Below are 11,706 nucleotides of genomic sequence, written 5' to 3'. Positions count from 1 at the left end.
GCATGATGGTTTTTCATGCGATGCCATCTAAGGGCTCATAGCACATTTAGCTGAGGTTTCCTGCCTGTCACTATATGGCCTGAGATTCTTCCAGATTCCCTGAATCTTTTCACAAGATGTCGAAAGACCTTAAGAAATTTTTGAATGGTTTGACAATCTTTGACCCACAAGCTATGACCCATCTTTGTTTGCAAAGACTGAGACTTTGATGGATGCTTTTTTACCTGCTTATTGTGGAATGTTTTAAAACATTTTAACTTGAATATTCTACGATCTTTTTACCTTTATTTTGCTTCCATCCCAACTGTTTTAGAGTGTTTTCCAGCCTTCAAAATTTGTTTATATTTACAAAATACAATTAAGTTGGTAAATGAAAACACTTTAAATATTTTTCTTCATAGTTTTGTCAGTTAAATAAAGGTTAAAAAGAATTAACATATCACAGATTCTTTTTTTGTTTTTTTCGTTTTACAAAATGTCCCATTTTTTTGGAAATGGAGTTGTGTACTCATATTAAAGGGGTCATATGATGTTGCTAAAAAGAACATTAACTTATACTGTCTTTTTACACGTTGCGTTGCATCGCGCTGCATAAACATAAAACCATGTCTGCATCGGAGATCGGAGAAATGACAAACAACAAGCCCTACTCTACACTGCCCAAAAAACTCGCTTTAAATATAAAAAATATAAAATATAAAAACTCTTTAAATATACAAAATGTACTTACAGTCCGTAAAGGAAAAATTGAAATCGCATCATATGACCCCTTTAAGGGTGCATTATGGGATTGACTGAGTGCAATTGATAATCTCCACTATGTTTCGGAACCACTAAATGGTTGTCCCTTCAAATAGTGCAAATAGTGCAATGTGTATAGATAATTTGCTAACCAAGGGCTCATGTTTTTTATTATTTATTGCTTACGCTTTTACTGTTGTTCTATAGCTTAAAAGTCATAACCAAGAGTTAACAAGATAAAAATATATTTGTTTTGTTGTCATTCGTGGAGAAAACACATGCTTAAAAAATTATTAAAGATCTCTTGCCAACGTTTACAGATCTAAAAAAAAATAGGACATGATGGATATGAGAATTGGACAGAATTTTTTTATGACGTGGTACCGTGTTATTATTTGAAATACTAGATTATTCTAAATGTCCAATGAATATGGTTTTTAGTAATATATTTTAACTGTTTTTATGATGACTGCAGGCACGTGCACACATAGACATCAAAGGGGGCTTAGGCACCTGCCCTTTTTCTTCCACGAGAGAAAGTGCCCTTTTTTCTGGGGAGTGTTTTTTAATGTGTGTGTGTGTGTGCTTCTGTTTGCTCACAGCTTTCCCTGTCAAACAAATAAAAAACATCTAAATAGGTCGGGTCAGGAGATGTTGAGAAATGCTCGGCGTCTCCGCAGTACAGCAGTGTAGCACACATGATCGGCACATGCACATGAACAAAAGACTAAGCTACCTGTGCCTTGAATTTACAGCTAATTATCCAAAAGACAAAAGGCAAAATACTTAATTTGTCTTGCTAACATAACATCCATGACTCATGAGAGCTACCATGTAAGTTAGCTAAAGTTTAGCTAAGGCAATAAGTCTAGCTTAGACCAGTGCGCATTCTTTCACTGCATGATTCAGTTTACTAAAATGCATTTAGAATGATCACAAAATTCAAGATATGGGGCAGAAATGTATATATTTATATCATTTCATATAGTTAATCAGTATCACGCGAAGACTGACGTTTTTTCAACCAAAAAGCAACATGAGAAATGTGATATTGATTTTATACAGCAGTTCAATAAACAAGAATTTAATATTCATACACTTATGTTTTAGACACAATATTGACTGTTTTTGCTCTATTTTGCCAACAAATATAATTCCAATTTGTGTCTCTGAGCAACATGAGCTGTTTTGTCCCTGAATGAATCGACCATTTAAATCGCAATGACTCACTTATTAACAGTGACTTGCTGCCGCCTACTGGCGGTTTTAATTTAACATTTAAAGTATCTTTTCATTAAAAAAAAAAATTATTTCAAATATCAGTGTTCAACGTTTTATGTTTAAAATATAAAAACAGTATTAATGCATTTGTAACTTAGGGTTAAAACATTAATTTCTGCATTAAACAGTGAGTTAATGCATCTAAATGCCACTTCTGATGCAGCTTCTGTGTTTCCTCTGCATTGCAAAGATTAATTTTGTCAATACTGATTTAATTTGCTCGGTAACAGCCCAAATTACTTATTCTAATTGACTGATTCAATTTAAGAGTTTGACTGAAAAGATGATGCACACATTTAGAAAAAAGGGCTTTATAAAGGTAAAAATGCCCATAAAAGATAAAAAAAATTAATTTAAACTTATTGGAAAAGGTTAATTTCTATGACTGCTGTGAACTGACCACACAGAATATGCAGAATATCAAAAACTTTAGGAGTCAACTGTCCATGGTAGTCCTTAAGATATCAGCACAATAACACACTCAGCAAAATATCGTCTAATTATCGTTATCGATAAAATCCCAGAAAATATTGAGATATATTTTTGTCAGTATCGCACACCCCTAATATATTTAATGTTTTGTTTAGAAACAAATTTAAATAAATATGAGAAGTGCTCTTTTTTCTACTTGAGCCCCTGCCACTCAAAATGTGTGTGCACGTCCCTGGATGACTGTGTAGCAAATTAACTCCTGGAGAGTTGGTGAAGAGTTACACATTAACAGAACCAATAGCCTATACCAGACATGCTCATGCAAGACCAGATGACAAGTTAGCATATTGCTAAAATATGATACTATAGATAGGTGGTTAGCATGTTGCAAAAACAGTCAAGTCCCAAGTTTAACTCGAGTAACAATACAGAAAAACTTCAGTTCAGACTTGCGCACTCAATAACCAGTCCACTTCCGTGTTATACACCTGCGACAGGTAGGCAGGGCTCTAAAGCTGGATACACCTGCGCCACTGGTATTTTACAGTACATCAGCGAAACCAGGCAAACCCTTCGTATTTTATTCTGCTAAAAGTAACCAAACCTATTATTATCTCTCGGTACCATGAGTACGGAATATAGACTTTGTGAACTGGCAACCGTGTCCTTGCATGTCAATGACCTGGAGACTGACTCTCAACTGGACGACCCTTCAAAACATCAAGACCGAATAGGAAATGTATGTGAAGGCGGCAGGCTGTTTTTACACACCAATGGTACAGTAAATGGAAAATCGCCGACAAAACCTGTGCGCAAATTTGAGAAATTGGAGAACTCTGTAGGCAGTGGTGCGGACTCCTTATCGACTTCAGGAGAAGCGAAACTGTGTCCAGTACATGAACAAGAAGTACGTTCTACTGTGGTACAGAAGGAAGACTGACCTGCTCGAAATGTGTGTCGGATGGATCTTGTCAGGGTCACAAGGTGACAGAGCTGGTTACTCAAGCAACTGTAGTAAGGGTGAGTCACGATTAGTTAAATAACATAATAATTAGGTTTCAATGTATAAAACATTGACTAAACAATTAATAACTTGGCACGTTCGCTATTCCCTTACACAAGAAATGTGTGATGTTAGAATAAGAGTTGAGAGTTTCAGCAGTATTGTGTAGCCCATGTAATTTGTACTCATATGGAGAGGGCGTGGTTAGTTTCATTAGCCTATGTCAGAAGCGTTACACCTCGAGGTGAAGAAACTTTATTTTATTTTTTTATCATTGCAATCAGATACATTTTATCTGTTCTCTTTTACAAAATGTGATTTAAACATTTCTGGCAGTAACCATGCTATATTAAACGTATTGTGATGTTGCTATAAATGTTGAAGGATATTTGTTAATGTCATGATGTTAAGCAATGATTATTCTAGCAATAACTGGTGAAGGACATTTGTTAATGTCATGATGTTTAGCAATGTTCATTTTAGCAATAACTGGTTATAGCTGTTAGTCTCTGTTCACTTTAAGGAGTGGGGATAGTCCCGCGCGGGTGGAGGACGGGCTAGAGAGAGTTCAGAGTGGGGCTGGGTGATATACTGTAGCTAAAAAAAATGTATCAACGATATAATGTTTCATATAGTTCCATATCGATAATTATTGACATTTTTTTTAACCTTTTTTAAAACAAAAAGCAATAGAAAATGTTTTTTCACTTTAATCACTGTATTTAGGCTATTCTTCTTCTTCTTCTCCACCCACACTAAAAAGTGTATTGGGCGACGAGAGCTCTCCAGGGAATGCGATCAAGGGCCAGATCGTTGGCTTCTTCCCATGTGATGTTTAGGTAACTGAGGTCATTGATGAAGGTTCGGCGCCAGGTCAATCGTGGTCGACCCCTGTATCGTCGTCCTCCAGGTGGAACCCACTGGAGTGCCTTCTTTGGAATGCGGCTGCTTTCCATCCGTATAATGTGTCCAGCCAGCCACAGGCGGCGGTATGTAATCATTAGGAGAGTGAGAGCACAGAGCAGCGAGTGCTTTTCTTTCTTGTTTTCCTTCTGTTTCCTTCGGTGTACGGCGTGGGTTACGGCCATAACAGTAACCCTCCTTCAGTGCTTTAATAAAGTTACAGAGCGACTGAGAACGCCTGGTTCATTAGTAGCGAAACGCCACAGTATTATTATTATTTGTTTTGCATTTACATTTTTTATTCACAAGAATTGATTTCCTAACACTTTGAAGTCTTTGCTGCAGATTTCCCATACTGTACAATTTGTTAAACTCATAAATAATAGTACAAATGTATTTTAGAATTTACATTTCAATGCAGTGCTGTTTCTTGTTTGCAATTAAAAAATACCTGCATAGCTCAAATCAACACTGGACTCTCTTGTTATACACTGCTGGCCAGAAAAAAAGTTTGAACTAGTTAAATAAGAAAATATCAAACCAGACAGCATTTTTTAAGATAGCATTTTCAACCAAAAGAAAGAAAGAAAGAAAGAAAAACAGAAATTCAGACATTTGTACGCTTCCGAATACCATTGAGGACCTGTAGATCTGAAACGGGTTGCCTGTGTGATGAAACATTTCCTCAATACTTTTATATACCCTTTTTTCAACAACAGACATCTTCAGATCATATCCACATGCCTTCACATTCCTGCCACGTACATACCACTAAACTGCTATAGTTTAATGTCTCTTATGTGATTTTTCCTCTTTGTTTCTTCTTTCTTTTTTTTTTACAGAATCAGTTGGTGCACTGTAAAAAGTAATCATTGAATCTACTTAAGAAAAGCGACATGAAAACAAGTTTTTATCACAACCACTGTTTAAATGTTTATATTTCAGAAAATTCTTTGGAGTAGAAACTTCATTTAAAATTGTTTTTAAATGTGCGTCAATGCCCAGCGCTAATTATAACCATTTTCTTTTCATATTGTATGTGCTCTTTTTTGGGGATTTAAACTCATGCAGTGGAAGTTCTACTTGTTTATTGAGTGAAAAGAGAGCTCAACTGCTGAAAAACTTATTAAAATATGGAAGCTATGGAATATGACAATTCTCCAATTCCATGTTTCCACATAGTATATGCTTATTCACATAGGTGCGCATAATGAAACATCATACTTTGCAGTTTTGTGAAACCCTGCACAGAATAAGTAGATATTCATTATATTTTATGCTAAATGCTTGTGCTTTGAGTGATATTAAATATGAGTTTTTTTTTAATAATTCTACAGACATCTGACATCAATGAACAGCAGTTCTCCACGGCCTTCCACTCTTCCTTGAAAAGGAGGACCTTACTGATTTTTACAAGACATGTTTTGTAAGTAATTTTGTCTGTTATATTCTGGTTATTTAGTGTAATGCAGACAATTCTTGAGACCTGGCAAGAAAAAAATCAGGACACAGAAACAATATAAGATAGATATAGAATAAAGATATTAGATATTAATAAAGAAAGGGGAAAAAAAAAAAAAAAACCTTTAAGGAAAAAAGGTTTAAGGCAATCTGTTTCCACACATTTGTCTAGTAATGTGAACAAAGCAGACTTGTTAAGAGAACTGTTTTGTTTGAGTTCTGTGCACTAAGCTTAACTTAAATCTCTAAGTTGGCTGAACTTGTCAAATTGAGTTGGCAACACTCAAGTTTTCTGGTAACCTATACATATAAACAAGTTTGAGAAATTTGAGGCAATCAGTTTCCACAGGTTTTCCAAGTAAGTTCAACTCATTACTTTTTACAGTGTGGATGTCTGTGAAAAAATGCAGCTGCAAGCCCTGCGGATCGAACGATTCATTGACCGTACGCTTACAGCTAGAGAGAAAGCTGTACAGGTACCTGAAGAATTCACTAATTAGTCAGGACAGCTATATGCTATATGCCAATGCTTACAAAATGCACTGTATTATTATTATTATTATTATTATTGTTATTTTTACATAATTAGACATTAGACTGTGATATTATCATTTTTTTGGACATGGTAACTTATTCTGTGTGATTTTAAATTATTTTTAATGGTGTTATAACATTATGTCCCTGATGTCCAGATAAACTGTAGTTATCACAGTGTAATACAGTATGTTGTTGTAATTGCCTCTTGTGCTGTTTAATTGATAGATGCAAACATTGCAAGAGAACATGTGTTGGCTCAGGTAAACGTGGTGCGTGAGGCTCTTGAGGAGGAGGAGCAGCGTCTCCTAGAGGCCATACAGAGAGAGGAAGAGCGTGTGGAGCAGTGCCTCCTCACTCAGAGAGCACACTGGACTCACACTCTGGAGAAACTCACACACACACGCACCAGCCTGGTGCACACACTCACAAACTCGACAGATACCATGATTGTGGTGAGTGAATGAAGAAGCCAGGGGTGTAAAAAATACAGATGATTTGTGCAATTTAACAAATATAAAGTATGGATACTTTGTCAACACTTTACACATTCTGCTCAATTACGAGTCAAAGAATTTGTCATATTAAAGAATTAGAAAGTAACATAATATTTATGAGTAGATTGTTTATGTTGTTGTTTTTTTTGCATTACAGCAATGAGGATTTTGGGCAAGATGTGATTCCTTCTCTTTATGTATTCAAACATTATAGTGTATATGATCTTTGATTACATGTGGAATTCAATTCACAACTTAACCACTGTAAGTTACATAAATATTTGCAGTTATTAATTAGTTTTTTCTTGGCATATGCAAAATCAACTATCAAACTGATCATATTTTCAATACTTTATATTTACTTAATGCATTTTTCCCCCATTTGTTTTTGGGATGAAATATGACCTGGACATTACTTGATAAAATTAGAAGAGGTGATCTCATTGACGTAGTATGCAAACTTTGTGTGTGTGTGTGGGGAGGGGACCCTGTTTAATCTCAGTTTTCCCAGTGCTCAAATTTTCAAACTCATTTAGGAAGATAAATCAATCAAATTAAAAGTAACTTGTTTTGACAGCATAAGGTTGTAGGACACACTTCAAATATATCAACAGCTAACTGACATTAAACTACAGTAATAAATAGAATAAACCATCTTTAAGTATTTAGTTTCAATAGTACTTTACTGAGTAAATTACAAATTACCCAAAATAATACTTAAAATTATTAGCAAAGTACTCTACACTTATGAATCAGTTTAATTGTTTTTCAGTCAGTTTCTGATAACTAATATGTTTAGATGTTAATCAATTAATAAATAATAATGTGTGATATTCGACTGTTGTATTTTTTCTTTATTTTTTCAGAGCTCTAATGAGGAAATAAATGACAGGTAATTTCAGTTACTCAGTTATTCACAATAAATGCAATAATCTGCTCACATAAATACATAAAATGAGATATGAGAATTGATTGTGTACATGACTCTGCTATAGAATAGAGGATGCGGAGGGTGTTGGTGAACCTAGAGACACTGAGAAACTGACTTTGAACAGAGGTTGCAGTGACAGTAAATTCATGGTGGGTTTATGGGCCAGTGCGTTACTGCTAGGACCATCTGGTAAGTACAATTCCATTTCCACAAGACGGAGATTAATTTTAGACAGATCCAGTGTATCACATGATCACCATACTCATGGGTTTCAAACATTTCAGTGCCACAGATTCTCAAATATGATGACTTCCTTTCTAAAAAACAAACAAAACAAAAACCTTTATTTTCATGTATAAATACCCATTTATATTGTGGAAAAATAAAAATATTATAAATATGCATTAAATATAATTTAAAATATAATTTTGTTAGATGTATAAACCTAAAGAAAAACACAAATTGTGGCTGTCAGTTGAACAAAGTAGTTGTGATTTATCTCATCATTTTTGTCCAGAAAGTATGTTACATCTGCTGATTAATTAAATATTATAAATATACTAAAAAGTAAAACATTTTTCATACTATTTTTCTGTGGACCCCTTAGCACCTTCTTTCAGCCCCCTTCGGTTTCCCAGACCTGCTTACATATTGCTTAAACTGGGGAAAAAATGGTGTAAAAACAATTTTCACTCAGAAATTGATAGTATATTTTACCCCAAAATGGCAAATAATACATTGAATTAAACATGAAATACTGAAGTAGAAAAACAGATTTTTTTCTTGTAAAATGTACACCAATGATCTTTACTGTGTACAGTGTACTTTACAGTATTTAATTTTTGCAGTGTACATATGCTTTCCAGATGGGTAAAATCGAGTCTTTAATATTTATTAAGTGTTATAAGTGTACTATAATATTTTGAAGCACTGGCATTCTACATTCCTTACATTCAACTTTTAATTTTCTTGCTCTGAACATCTTTTTAATATCTTTCTTTCCTTTAGCCCATAGATTAACTGCACTACGCTTCGAAGCTCAGACGGTCAGTCCTCTTCTCTCCCTCTCCAATGACCAGCGCACCTTAACTTTCCTGCCCAAACGTCAGCGTCAGTTACCCCCCTCTGACCCGGCGCGCTTCGACAGCTGGCCTAATGCCCTGTGCTCCCCTCCCATGTCCTCTGCTACTCACAGCTGGGTACTTGATGTGTGCACGAGTGCTGCCTTCAAAGTGGGGGTTATGCTATTCCAGCATAGAACGCAAAGGGTCCGGCAATGGCGCACGGCTCGGCTACAACACAAAATCGTGGGTGCTCTCGCATTATGATGGAGACTTGTCTTTCTGTCACGATGGATGTAATGTGAGTATCACAGTGGCTAAGAAGCTCAAAAGAGTGGGACTGCTTCTGGACTGGCCCAGTCAGACCCTACTGTTCTATGATCCCGAATCTATGTCTGTGCTGCATGTAGTCAGACATGCTTTCAGTGAACCGCTGCTGGCCACCTGTGCTGTGGCTGATCAGAGTGTCTCTATACTGCACTGAACACGCGATGAATGTTAATGAAGGCTCTGAAGATCCCGAGGACTTGATGGGATGGTGGATGTAACATTATGCAATGTCATTTGAACCAATGATCATTTTTAAACATGTTTTACATTATCTGTGCCATTGAACACCAATATATGCAAAAATAAGAGAAAGTGTGATAAAATCAATCACATTGTTTAGTTATAAAGAAGCTAATTTGCCAGTAATCAGTAATTTATTTAATCAAGTTTAATCAAACTTATTTAAAAGAACTACAAGCATATGCCATTGACATGTTTTTATATTTATAAATTATTTAAATAACTTTATTCTCCATCTCTTTCAAAGTATGTCATGTTTGTATGTTAAAATTTGTCCAATTATTGTTTGACTGTTTATATTTACTATCTGCACATCATATGAAATAGTTGCATTTATCTGTGACCGTACCCAACTGATACTGATATAGCTGATATTGATATTTGATACTATATTCTAGTTGAGCTTTCATGTGATCACATGACATCATGGCTCTGATGTCACTGAGGACAGTGGGGCAATTGACATGTAAGAACGTGATGAAACTCTTAATTATCAGATTTTCACATGGTTATCGTTAATCGTCATTATGGCAACAATGTTCTGACCTTTGTGTGATGTGATGCATCACAACACCTATTATTAGTGTTACATACAAACGTACTAAAGAACGTCTAAATATAAATAGTAAGTCTACTTATGTCATTCCTGTTCAAGGACACTTTTGAATACAGACCCGTTGGTCTCTTAAAAAAAAAAAAAAAAGACAATTTGCAGATTACTGCTGAAATAAAAGAAAAAGTTTTGAAAAGTTATAAAAGTTTAAGTTTACTGTAAAGGAAAAATACTGTACTAAATATTGTGCTATAAAATCAAAGCTTTATGTCTAAATTAATTTGATGATAAAAAAAAATGGAGGTTCCTGAGATTTATTTAAGCGTTATACCAAAAATAGCCAACAGGTGACACCAAAACTCTGATATTTTTTTAATGCATTTTCCTTTCACAAATTTATTAATTTGTTGCAATATTATTTCTATCACAAACTAACCACTAAAATATTGTAGTATATTTTGTAATATGACACCACCTACAAGGGGGAAGAGTTCACTAAGATATTTAAGTACCATTTCCATGGTAACGCAAAGGCCAATTTCAAAACATTTTTCACAGGAAGAATTTTGAGTGTTTAAGCTTTCAAATGATATCTAATTCATGATTATTACTAAAATATGTGAGAGAAAAAAGACAAGTAAAAAAAAGCGTTTGAGCAAGTTTGAATCCAAACTTGTCCAAAGTGCAAAGAGTTTGAAAAGCTACAATGTAAGGGAAAATTTGCATCAAATAATGACATAAAAAGTACCTGCATATGTTCAGAAGATATGGATTATAGTGCATGATTTGAATGGGCAACATTTATAGTACTTTTATGGTATTTAGTTGAAAGTTTTGGAACTTAACAGCCAAAATCTTATAAATGTATTCTGTTATGTTCCTCAAATAATAATAATTAAAAATAATTTAAAAAATCAGTTTAGAAAGCCCTGTAATGCACTGGCCACTTGTGCAGGGCATTTTTCTGCCCTTGGTTCAAGATGCTGGGATAAAGGCTCAAGAACTCCAATACTCCTGTAACCCTTCAGGGCTGGAAGGATGATTGTTCAACAGGAGTCATCAACTGTGGCCTTTAGCAAGACAGTTATGTGTTACCATCATGATGTAAAACTTCTCTTAATCTTTAAAAATGCACAACCAAGTTTTTGGCCTCCTGGGAAACAACAGTTCGCATATGTAACATAATGATTACACTTGGTAATTCAGACTTTAAATAAGTTAAACATTTAAAAAAATTATACACTTAAAAAAAAAAAAAAAAAATGAACTGACTCTTAGCAGGCACCTTCCGATTTACATTACATTTAGTCATTTAGCAGACGCCTTTATCCAAAGCGACTTACAAATGAGGACAATGGAAGCAATCAAAATCAACAAAAGAGCAATGATATACACATGCTACAACAAGTCTCAGTTAGCTTAACGCAGAACACGTAGCAAGGGTTTTTTAAATAATATAATAAATAAAAAGAAAACAGAATAGAAAAAGAATAGAGCAAGCTAGTGTTAGAGGTCGTTTTTGCTTTTGTTAATTGTATAATAAATGAAAAGAAAACAGATAGAATACAAAAAGATTAGAAAGCAAGTGTTAGTTTTTTTTTTTCAAGAAAACAAGCAGCAAATGAATAGAGTGCAAGTCTAAAAGGGACAAGTGATTTTTTTAAAGAATAGAATTAGAATAGAGAGTGCTAGAGTTAGAGGGTCAAATAAAGATGGAAGAGATGAGTTTTTAGCCGATA

General features: G+C 34.6%; 1 pseudogene; it reads left to right on the top strand.

The window, feature by feature from the left end:
• Positions 1 to 2,837: 2,837 nt before the first annotated feature.
• Positions 2,838 to 9,623, top strand: LOC107697980 (B box and SPRY domain-containing protein-like; annotated as a pseudogene).
• Positions 9,624 to 11,706: the final 2,083 nt, after the last annotated feature.

The sequence above is a fragment of the Sinocyclocheilus anshuiensis genome, unplaced genomic scaffold (assembly GCF_001515605.1).
Source record: "Sinocyclocheilus anshuiensis isolate Anshui unplaced genomic scaffold, SAMN03320099.WGS_v1.1 scaffold2152, whole genome shotgun sequence".
NCBI lineage: Eukaryota > Metazoa > Chordata > Actinopteri > Cypriniformes > Cyprinidae > Sinocyclocheilus > Sinocyclocheilus anshuiensis.
Note: the sequence above shows the minus strand (reverse complement) of the source record. Positions and strands in the feature narration are given on the sequence as shown.